The following is a 12720-nucleotide window of genomic DNA, read 5'->3' as shown; positions in this document are numbered from 1 at the left end:
GTTTCTGAGCCATCCCTGAAAACCCCTGTTACTTCTCACAGTGTATTTGATTATGTCATTGACAGGGGAAACCCTATCAAATTTACATGAAGGCACTGTCATCTCTGCAGTGCACGGATGTGTCAGCAATGAAAAGAAACTGCCTGGTTGGGGCACCATCCAGCTCAGTCACAGGTGACACGTACTTGCATTACCTCCTGACACTGAGGCCTTGACTTTGAAAGACGGTCTGCAATGGACCTACTGTCTTTTGGAAACCTTCCAGATTTAGAGTTGGTATCAAACTAATAATTGATGAAGGTGTTAAGACCCTGTGTTAAAAAAAATATATTTGATTAAATTATAGGTAGAGTTTTTGGGGGTTTTTCATTAAATATATTTTATTTTCAATAAAATATTTTCAACTACTTATTTATTGCCCCTTCAATGACATAATCAACTGTGTTATTAGAAAATTGATATTCCTCTCAACAGAAGACAAATGTAATGCCATGTTATGGGGTAGGAGAGACAAATAGAAAGGATGAAGCCCTGGCAACTGATTTTGTAGCCCTTCATCTCAGCCAAGGTTCACAATAGGCACTAAGAGGAGAGAGAGCCACTGGCTCACCTGCTTCAGGCTTAGGGGCCACTGAGGCCTCCGCTGCATGCAGACACATTGCAGCCCCTCCAAGTCAAAGTACTCAAGTGGGTTCAAAACAAGGACAGCTTTGAGGCAGTATATCAAGGAGCTGAAGATCAACTCTCAATCCTTGATTTGTCAGTTGCATGGGGAGAGCTTTGTAAATGATCAAGCCTGATCTTACTTTTGTTCCCTGTGTGAAAAGTCTGCTGTGACGGTGTTCATTGAAGTTGATGTGGATGACCGCCATGCCGTCAAAGGCACACAACATCTCAGTTGCCTAGAAAAAGACAAAATCAATGGGTCAATCATAAATATACATATGTATTTACCTTAAAGAAAAGATTCCTTCTTCTGCAGGTCTCAGTTAAATAAATCATGAGCTTGGTACATAACAGGCAGAACTAAGGTATGCATTTGGTAAGTACTGAAAAAAAAAAGAAAGAAAGAAAGAAAGACCCTCTGATACAGTGAAGCCCATCCACTTCGTTTCACTGTGATATCATGAATGAATGGCTCCTTTTCTTTCAGAAATATAAACCCATTTTTAAAATAGGTCATGTTTAGAACAAACCTTTGAGATCCAAAGTCTATTCATTATACAGACATTAAGATAAGGCCTGGAGACATTAAGAAATTACACAAGGTGAGCATGTATTCTAAAAATGCAAAATTAACTCACATTCCACAGCAAATTCTTGTGTGCAATCTGATCAGAAAAGAATAAATCAAATCTCAGACATTATCAATTAACCCTGGACTTTGTAAATTGAAACAAACCATGAAAAGGAAGACCTTAAGACATTTTTAAATCATAAAATGCTTTTGAATTATTATGTGTTATGTTCAATATAGTTTCAATATTAAAATATATTTTATTATATGTTCTTTTGAAAACCATCAATCCTACCCACATGTAAACATGTGGATATATGATTTTATGTATTTATCAATTCTATTTAGTTACAGAGAAGATTTTCTGTTAATTTCTTTTACAGTACATTTACAAATAACTAATATTAGGATTATTTAAACAGTTTCATCTTGGATGCTTTCTCTGTTTGTCAAGAAAATTCTTCCTTCAGACATTTTATCTATCTTTCCTAAAATTTCAACACTCAAGACATATCCTCAAGAAGCCTTGGCATTAAGATTCTTACATTGCAAAATATAAACCCCAAAATTATTTTCATCTCATGTAAATCTTTGCTTAGGATTTTTGTCCAATTCTCTTTTCATTTTATTACATCTACCTTTCACCCACAACCAAAAAAAAAAAAAAGAACAAAATCCATAATCGACCTTATATGTAATTTACAACAAATTAGAATATTGAAACAATTGTTCTTTTGATAGTGACGGGAGAAAAATATCAGAAACATCAATTCTACACCTTTTTATTCAGCAAAAATTTAAACCAGATTAATACTTTCAAGGATTATATTTGCAACTGAAATCTGCGTTAAGTATTATGAGTTATGGTTGCCAGTGACAACACAGAAAATAAAGGTGAGTCTGTATTAAAATGGATGAAAGCAGGTCTTTTTATATTCTCTAGAATGAGAACAAAGATCATTTTTAAAAAAATCTTTAAACATTATGGAATTTAGAAGCAATGAGAAAATTTTGATGGGGGATAATGAAAAGTGATATTGGTAAGTTAAATTCATAGAGGAAAGAAATCCCTTTACAAGCCACAGGTTGATGATCTCGCACAGGCTAAATTGTTACTAAAATTAATGTCAAGCTTTTCTTTGAGACTGCCTTAATAATGTGGCACCTTAATAATGAAACAGTTATATTTTTAACTACTTCTTCTACCCTCATATGAATTTAAGCTATAACAACAAAGGAATTAAACAACTCCCAGAAAAAGATGGCAAATTGATGCTGTCACCCCAAGAATGATGGATTGATTCAATTAATCAGTAAGTCATTCCTAAGAGTCCTTCAGGGAGTTATTTACCAGAGGCATACCCCATTTATTCCTTTCCAGGCGCCTGTCATTTTTCTTCATTACTCTTCTAGCTTTACTCATTATATCATTGGGGGATATGCTGATCTCCATGTGCAGAAGGTTTTGCACGCAGCTGTCCAGACATACATCTTCCAAACTTCAAAATAGAGGCCACCGAAACACCTGAGCCTCTTGTCATTGTTATTTCAAGCTGACCAAGACCATCTCAGGTTGGAGTCAGACAAATGGACACTGACTTACAAGTAGTCATCGATGGGGAAGTATCAAATTGACTAAAGGCTGAAAAAAAAAAATCTTTCCTTCATAAAGATGTCACCACCTTGTGTTCCATTCTGTGGAAGCAGCCTCACTATGGATGACCTCCCATCTCCAAAAACAGACAGGTACAGATGGACCACTCTGAGAAGCTGGGACCTATGCTCACAGCTCATGGTAAAACAGGACACATTCAGGGATCATGTAGTTTTAGATACCAACAAAAATTCTCCAACGTGAAATGTTTCTGCTTGTAATGGGCCAAATCATCTGTCAGTTTAGTTCATAGACACAAAGGATTCTACCACACACCTGCTAGAATGACTATTATCAAAAAAAAAAAAGAAGAAGAAGAAGAAAAGAAAAGAAAGAAAGAAAAAGAAAACAAGATTGGTGAGGTACGTGCCAAAAAATGGAAACCTTGTACACTGGTGGTGGGAATGTAGATGATGAGTACAACCATTATGGGAACATTTTTAAATCAAAAATAGAACTAATATGTGTCCAGTGATCCCACTTGTGGGTACATATGCAAAGGAAAACAAATCAGTGTGTTAAACTGTACTCCCATTTGTAATATAGACTAGATGTGGAATCAAAGTGTCCATCAAACAGAAAGAAGTATGAAGAAAATGTGATAGGTAGATAAATATAGATATATGAATAATATTGAGCTTTAAAAGAAAAGGAAATCCTGTCATTGGTGACAACACGGACAAACCTGAAGGACATTATGTTAAATGAAATAAGCCAGGCAAAGCAAAGATAAGTACTGCAAAATCTCACTTACATGTAGAACCTAAAAAAGAAGTTATAAAATCAGAGAGTGGAATGGAGGTTATCAGGGTCTGGGAGGTAGGGAGAATTTACAGATATTGGTTAAAGTATACAAAATTCCAGTTAGGAAAAATACATTCAGGAGATCTGTGATACAATATGGTGACTGCAGTCACCTAGTAATTATAGTGTCAATGACTATAATACCAACATGCTCTATACTTAAAAATTGGTAAGAAAATAAATTTTAAATGTTCTTACTGCATAAATATAATAAGTATGTGTGGTAATGGATATATTAATTGTTTTGAATTAGCCATTGAATAATACATACCTACAGCTAAAAAATTATATTGCTGTATACCATAAATATACACAATTCTTGTCAATTAAAAGACCTCACCCTGCAAAAAAATCAACTCAAAGCCCTGCACAAAAATCAACTCAAAGTGGATCAAGGACTTAGGCACTAGAACAGAGACCTTGCACTTACTAGAAGAAAAAGTAGGCCTAAATCTTCACCATGCCGGCTTAGGAAATGACTTCCTTAACAAACTCCTAAAGCACAAAATGTGAATTCAAGGATCAATAAATAGGATGGAATCAAACTGAAAAGCTTTTTCACAGCAATAACATGAAACAATCAATAACATGAAGAGAGAGCTTACATAATGGAAGAAAATCATAGATAGAGCATTAATCTCCAAGATGTATAAAGAACTCAAAGAACTTAACACACACAAAAGAAACCCAAATAACCCAATCAATAAATGGGCTAAGGATCTGAAGAGACACTTCACGGAAGAAAAAATGTGATTGATTAACAAATATATGAAAAAATGTTCAATATATCTAGCAATTAGATAAATGCAAATCAAAATTACACTGATATTCCACCTCACTCTAGTAAAAATGACAATTATCACAAATACAAGAATGAAATTATAGCTCTGCTGGTAAATGGAGGGATCTGGAGAATATCATGTTAAGTAAATTAAGCTGATCCCAAAGAACCAAAGGCCAGATGTTTTCTATGACATGCAAATGCCAATTCACAATAAGGGCTGGGGTTTAGGGGGATAAATAGAGGTACTATGGATTAGACAGAGTGGAGTGAAGGGAGGGGAGGGGTTATGGGGGTAGGAATGATAATAGAATGAATTAGACATAATTACCCTATGTGCATATATGATTACATAACCTGTGTAACTCTACATCCTGTACAACTGGAAGAATGAGAAGTTATTCTCCATTTATGTATGATGCATTCTACTTTCATGTATAACTATTTAGAACAAATACAAAATTAAAATCAATTAATTTTAAATAATAATATCCAAGAAGAAAAAAACTGGAGAGGAAATTCATGCTAAATCTTGCTATCAAGGATGGTTACAGAGTTTACATGACCCAGGGAAAATTAAAAATGTGAGTTTCCCTCATTCAAAAATTAAGAAAAAAGTACTGATAAAGGTGGTCAAATACAACACATTTCTCTTTAACAATATTTTATTACTTATAAAGTATAATTATGGTATAATACTAATACATGAATCACAACATAGAATTATAAATTATAAAAGAATGTTTAAGTGTAATAATTTTATTAATAGTATTAATTTAATTAATACTTTATTAATAGAATATCTTGATTGATCATAAGGATTTTTTCTGATTTATTTTTCTAAAACTTTATTAATAAGTCATCAAAATGTATACTTTTAGCAAGTTAGTTTTCAATCAGTGTAACAGAAGTTGATTTAAATCACTCCTGGCAAATGCACCTCAATTAATTTTTTTTATTATTTTGAATTTTGAGAAGTATCTTTCTATGGATGTAACTATTACTGGAGTTGTTAAAATGTTTTATAGACTTTGACAATATTGGGACATATTTCTAGTAAATTATTTTGAAAATAATTACGTAGATAATTTTGAATATAAATTTTAGTCATCTATACCTGAAGATTCATGGCACAATTCTCCTAAAAGGATTTAATTTTTCATAAATATTAGTCATTAAAATTCAGATTTAAAAATTGCTTTTTAATTATCACTACTTTGTATTTGTATTAAGTCACTTAAAATTAAAGTTAAAATTTTAATTTTCAATATTTAAATTATTTTTAAGTTTTTAATCATCTGTATTTTAATGAAATTTCATTAGAATTCTGATTTTGAATTTAAATTTAATTTCAAATAAAAACCTTTTCTGTGGTATATTAGTGTTTTTCCTGAGATTTCTCATAATTTGTTGACTCACTGAAAGTGGCTTCATGATTTTTTTTTTATAATTCAAAATACTTGTTTATATATTCTATCAATGATTCTTCAATTACAAAAAAAATAATTTGAATCTGAAAACCTGAGTAGCTGGAGAATATGCTGGCTGCTGAGGAATAGGGGTCGGGGAGGCAGTCAGCAGCGTGCTCTAATGGACCATGTGCTGCTATGTATGCCTGAAGTACCTGAAATGCAAATTTAGGATGACTTTGCCCTCTGAATGCTTGTCTGGATTACGCATCTGATGAGAATGGTTTTCAACAAGTTGGAGTAAGCATGCAATCAGTGCTTTGGTCTGAAAAACCATATGAGTTCATCTGGAAGTATCATAAGGAAAATTGTTACTAACTTATCTCTAATTCAGTGTCTTGGAGTTCAATTTCAACTTAAAGCCGTGCAACAGAATGGAGTCCCAACCATCCAGGAAAGGAGGCAATGTTGTCTTTTGCTGATATTGGATGGGTAGCCACAGAAGAAGGAGAGTAGAGTACTCAGTAAGACTAAGGACAGAGGTAAAATCAAAGCCACCCCTTCAAAATGACCTTCCTTTCTTTGAGAAGCCCCCAAGTAGGCATATTTCCTTACCAAACTTGTGTCCAGAAGAGCCTCCACCAAAGACTGCAACCCTGACCAATGAGGAAGCCCTGCAGAGAAGATCCATGCACTTGACAATGAACTTGCTATATTCAGACCTCGGATTAGCAAAAAGTGACCCTGCAAGAGCAACAGAATCTCACTGCAGTAGGTGACTTGGATTCTACCACATCTATTATCACAGCCCCAGCACCACCACCACCTCCCATCCACCACTCCACTAGAGCTCCAGCAAAGTAAATCTGATATTGATCTGATTAAAGAGTGAAGAGAGCAAAAAGCCAATGCTGGAAAGATTTTAGCTAAGAATAATCCCAAGAAATCAGATGTGCCAAATATGCTAGAGATCCTTAAAAAGATGGATAGTGTAAAACTTCAGTCAGTCAAGAGTCAGAGGAAGATGTAAAGCCCAAGCCAGTGGGTGCTACTGGCCCTGCTGCCCACATAGCAGAAGCTCTGAAAAAGAAGTGTGCTTATGGATATTGAAGCAAGGTGAATTTGAAAATGGAGCTACAAGGTCTGAATCAGAGGCCACCTCAGAGACAGCAGTGTTGGGACCACACATGTTGAAGGCTAAAGGAAAAGTAAAGGTTTTAGTTGAAATGTTTCAAACTCCTACTAGACAATGAACTGAGAAAGACTCCTGTTTCAACTGGTGGGTGAGGGCTGAATTTGGCTAGTAGACATCAACACTCTTTAGTAAATACCTGACTTTAGTATTCCGTGGTCTCCCTTTTAACCTTGGGATTAAGCAATAATAGGAGCACCATAACTTTGTTTTTGCTTTTATGAGATGGTCAGTTCTGGATCTTTCCATAACCTACTGAATTCTCATGTTTTTCACATCTAGCCAAGATGTGGAGGTTTCCAATCTCAAAAACATTTGTAAGATTTCAAAACATAGAAAGGACATTTTTTAATTTTACTATGCCTTTTAAATTTCTTAACACTAATTTATCTGTATAAATGTTTTATATACAGATATTTGGATCTAAAACAGTTTAAAAATTGTTACTGAAAGACAAAAAAGAAAGAAAAATAATTTAATAATAATAATTTGTTTTCCTCATTAATAACTTATTTACTTATACATAATTTAATAATAATAATATTTTGTCTTCCTCACGAATAAGTTGTTTATCTGAAGTTTCATATGATGATGGAATTTTTTCTATCACTATAACTACATTGTGTAGGTTTAATTTCTATTTGTGAGGCTGTGGATATTTGTATTGCAGTGTTGCAGTAGTTTTTAGAACTAGAGACTCTGAACTCTTTCACCAATTCTAGTAACTCTCTGACATGCTTTATTGCCACATGCATGAGTTCGCTTTTACTTTGTAATAATTTACTGACGTAGTCTATTGCCTGAACACCAGAGAATAATTGGGCAGGAGCTGCAGGACTTACTCTCCTGGGAAACTGACAGTCTTCTCATGTTTTCAAACAGTTTGGGTCCCTTTTCTTCCCTGGATTCAGCTGCTGCTTGTGTTGTTGTTGTTTCTGTCCCCACTGCCAGTCTGGTCTCCAGTTCCTCCCCAGTCACCTGCTCAGCCCACTGGCTCCCTGGACTGCCCAGAGGACCATGTGTTCATGCCTGGTGACAAGGCCAATTGGTCTGCACACTGTATATACCTAGGACCCTGAGCAATGTCACTGGGATCACAAACATTTGCCTGTGTATCCTCTCTGCTCATTTCATGCTCAAAATAATATTGCATGAACAGGTCTATGAAGTACCAAATCTTCTGAGAATGGGAACCACGTGCAACTGCACATCACAGGTCCATGAAGCCAGTCCTGCTTGCTGGAGAGGCCAAGAGCAAATCTTTCCACACCTACTGCCACTTCATCCTTGTCCCCAATTTTTTACTAACATATTACACTTGTTAGTGAAAATAGTCCTGGGATGCTTTCCTAAGAATGATGAATGATTATGTTTCCAAAACGTCCAATGTACTGGGTGCAGTGGCACATGCCTGTAATCCTACCTACTCCAGAGGCTGAGGCAGGAGGATTGCAAGTTCAAGATCATCCTGGGCAATTTAATAAAACTCTGCCTCAATACATATATACACATACAATACACACACACACACACACACACACACACACACACACACACACACATTAATGTGTTCAATCTCCAGTGCTGCCATCCCCATCTCAGAAGAAAAAAAAAAAAAAAAATATATATATATATATATATATATATATATATACATATATAGAATACCTTGTATACTAAGGCTCAAAACTTTCAACTCTGGTTACATGAAAAATCAGTCATGTTTTTATTACACTTCTATTAAAGAGATTTTATTTGGATACCTGAAATTCATTATATTGCGTAGATATTAACATTTCATACTTACAATATTTTTTTGGAGGGGAAGTACTGAGGATTGAATTCAGAGACATTCAACCACTGAGCCACATCCCTGGTCCTATTGTATTTTATTTAGAGACAGAGTCTCACTGAGCTGCTTAGCCCCTTGCTTTTGCTGAGGCTGGCTTTGAACTTGCCATCCTCTTTCCTCAGGCTTCCAAGCCACTGAGATTAGAGGTGTGCACCACCATGTGGCCATGTTTAAAATTTAACAAAGCAATTCTGGCTATGTAAATCTATGTAGATTGAAGAAAGAATTTAAAACAAACAAGTGTTATTCCTTAATAAAATTATACAATAAGACGTGTTAAGTTAATCATAGTATGTGCCCAATGCATTTGAAATAAGATGGATTTGTTTTTTAAAAGCATGAAGAAAGAAGTACAACTAATTATAAGGACTTGAATTGAGATGTCAAATGACTAAATTGATATTTGTGTAACTGAAGATTGCACTCCTTTCTTCATATTTTCTTTGTGGATATACTTTGGAAACATTAATGTGCAAAAGCCCCCTTATGTTTTTTCTCTTTTTTAATTTCCTGCAACGTAAGATAATACTATTAAGTATAAAATAAGTCCCATACACTATTCTGCATGGTTGCTACATCTAAATGGAAGACCCAAATTCTAAACCTAGTTATTCTGTCACCAACTCTTCAGTTCCAATCTCTGATGAAATGTCCAGAAAGTAGTTCGTCATGCACATATAAGTAGCTACATTTTTCTTTAGAATGTGAGACCCTATCTCTTTGAATAATGTCAGTCTCACTCACTCAGAATTGATAATTCTACCCTATTCAAGGAATAACATCTGCTCATTCTACTCCCACTCTCTCCTCCCACAGAAACACTCAATTTGAACAAGAAATGGAATTTCTTGATAACAAGGGCCATTGTGCAGAGAGTAATACAAAAAGAGACTAGAATGATCCCTCCTCTGGCTTCACTGTGGTCCTACCATGACCACAAAACTCCCTCACAAACACCATTCCCCTGTCTGTTCAGAGAGAAATAAAAGCACAGTTAATTCCGGGGAAAACATGGCACTTATAATATACCATGTTTATAAATTATCTTCTCCATCAGTTCTACTTGTGCTTGACATTTAAACTTGAAACTAGCAGAGAAGTGCTGAGCTGTAACAGAAAGACACCTGGAGAAGAGCAAGCCAGTTCTTGTAAAGTATTTGTTTCCAGTGTCATTTATTCTTTTTTTTAACATATTTTTTTAGTTATTGATGGACGCAATATCTTTATTTTATTTTTTAAATTTTTTTAATTTTTTTTATTTTCTTTTTTTATTGGTTGTTCAAAACATTACAAAACTTTTGACATATCATGTTTCATACATTAGATTCAAGTTGGTTATGAACTCCCATTTTTACCCCAAATACAGATTGCAGAATCACATCTGTTACATATCCACATTTTTACATAATGCCCTATTAGTAACTGTTGTATTCTGCTACCTTTCCTATCGAACCCAGAACCTCACACATGATAAGTGAGCACTCTATGCTGAGCCACAAACCAGCCCCCACTTCTTTCTTTTGACACAGGACAGTGCTGAGTTTAGGCTGAAGATAAGTAGAAGTGCCACCGTGAGGCCCTCAGGCCACTGTTATTTCCACTACATCATACGGTTGCTGATGATGTCATATCCAGTCCATTTCCAGTAATTTACCCCTGAAGACTGGATGTGACGAAAAGAAGAAAGTTTCTAAAATTGATCAGCTTCTGTCTATCTATCTACTTCTAAAATGTTTATGAGAGTTTGCTGTAATATTTGCATAATCCATCCATTGGGATTCACATCAGTTTAGAAAAATATAGATTTTTTTATAACACTGAATATTTGTCAGAGAATCATAACCTAACTGACTTTTAAAGAGTTCACTATAATACAAACACATGTTTAAAATGTAAGTACTACAGAAATGTATAAAATGATAAACAGGTCTTTCCCCTGCACTCATGCCTCCTTTCATGTACATTTTCCATGTACTTAGTTCTTTGTGTGGTACTTAAAAGTGACAGAAATGAAACCTGGCACATGCTATTCTTTGTTCACTTACTAATTTACCTATACCCTTCTCCCTCACTTTAAAAAAAAACAGATGCAGAGTATATTCCATTGCAAGGAGCACCATAATTTATCTAATTATTCTTCTATTGATAAACCTTAGGTAGATTCAAGGAGGGGGGTATCTAATTATTCTTCTATTGAAAAACCTTAGGTAGATTCAAGGAGGGGAGTGTTTTGTTTTGTTAGTAACAGAACTTTTTTGGAACATTTTTATCATAATTACTAACACATTAATTATACAAATTGACACTATGATTTTCTGTTCATGCATAAATCCTGCATGTAACATATCTATCCAACCTCCTCTATTTTTTTTTGAACCAGGGATTTAACCCAAAGGTGATTAACCACTAACCCACATCCCCACCCCTTTTTATTATTTTTTGAGACAGGGTCTTGTTAAGTTGCTTAAGGTCTCACTAAGTTGCTGAGGCTGGCTTTGAACTTGTGGTCCTCCTGACTCAGCCTCCTGTATTGCTGGGATTACAGGTGTGAACCCCAGCATCTGGGTCCTCTTTACTCTTAACCTCACCTTCCCCCCAGCACACTGTCCAGTCCCTGTAAGTTCTTCTTAATTATATTCTGTCCCCCATCCTTTTTCCCATCTTTAGTGACCACTATTCTGTTCTGTACTTCTTCAAGGTTGACTTATTGGTTGCCTTAAATAAAGGAGAACATGGTATTAGTCTTTCAATGTCTGGCTTGTTTCACTCAACATAATATTTCACAGTTACATCTATGCTTCTGGAAATAGGAGGATTTTATTCTTCTATGACTGATTAGTATTCCATTATGTCAATATACCACATTTTCTTTATTCTTCATCTGAGAAAAAACATCTGGGTTGATTCCACATTTTGGCTATCATGAATAGTCCTGCAATAAACATGGAAATACAAATATTCTTTTGGCACAAAGAATATATACCCAAACTCCTTTGGGTATATACCCAATAGTGAAATTGCTGAGTCATATAGTAGTTCTATTTTTAATTTTTTGATGAATTGCCATTTTATTTTTTACAATGGCCATACTAACGTACCTTCCTACTAGCAGTGAATAAAATTTCCTTTAACATCCTCACCACCATTTGTGTTTTGTTTTGTCTTGTCTTGTTTTTTTATGATGGCCATTCTAACTGGGGTAAGATCGTATCTCATTGTGGTTTTGATTTGCAGTTCTCTGATCGATATTGACATTGAGACATTTCTCAAAAGAAGGTACATAAAGGGCAAAAAATACATGGAAAATGCTCAGTAACACAGAATTTTTTAAATTTGTCACATTTATGAATATTGACTGTTTTAGTCAGCTTTTTGATGCTATGACTAAAGAACCCAACCAGAACAATTGTAAGGGATGAAGAAAAAGTTTATTTGAGGGCTCACAGTTTCGGAGGTCTTAGTCCACAGAAGGCCAGCTCCATTCCTTGGGGCTCATGGTGAGGCTGAACATGATGGCGGGAAAGTGTGGCAAAGGGAGGGAGCTCACGCCAGGATCAGGAAGCAGAGATAGTCTCTACTCTCCAGATATAAAATATATTACCCAACGCCATGCCCCAATTCCCACCTTCTCCAGCCACACCCTACCACTTCAATTACCACTTAGTATGTCCCTATTGAAGGACTAAATCACTGATTGGGTTAAGATTATTATAACCCAACCATTTCCCCTCTGAACCTTCTTGCCTTGTCTCACATGTGAGCTTTTGGGAGACACCTCACATCCAAACTGT

At 35.2% G+C, this 12720-nt stretch overlaps 1 pseudogene; it reads left to right on the top strand.

Annotated features, from left to right (window-relative positions):
- The first annotated feature begins 5794 nt into the window (after nucleotides 1-5794).
- LOC144365857 (mitochondrial fission regulator 1 pseudogene) lies at nucleotides 5795-7451 on the top strand (annotated as a pseudogene).
- The last annotated feature ends 5269 nt before the right edge of the window (nucleotides 7452-12720 follow it).

Source organism: Ictidomys tridecemlineatus, chromosome 8, assembly GCF_052094955.1.
Source record: "Ictidomys tridecemlineatus isolate mIctTri1 chromosome 8, mIctTri1.hap1, whole genome shotgun sequence".
Classification (NCBI taxonomy): domain Eukaryota; kingdom Metazoa; phylum Chordata; class Mammalia; order Rodentia; family Sciuridae; genus Ictidomys; species Ictidomys tridecemlineatus.
This window is presented reverse-complemented; position numbering and strand designations above follow the sequence as displayed.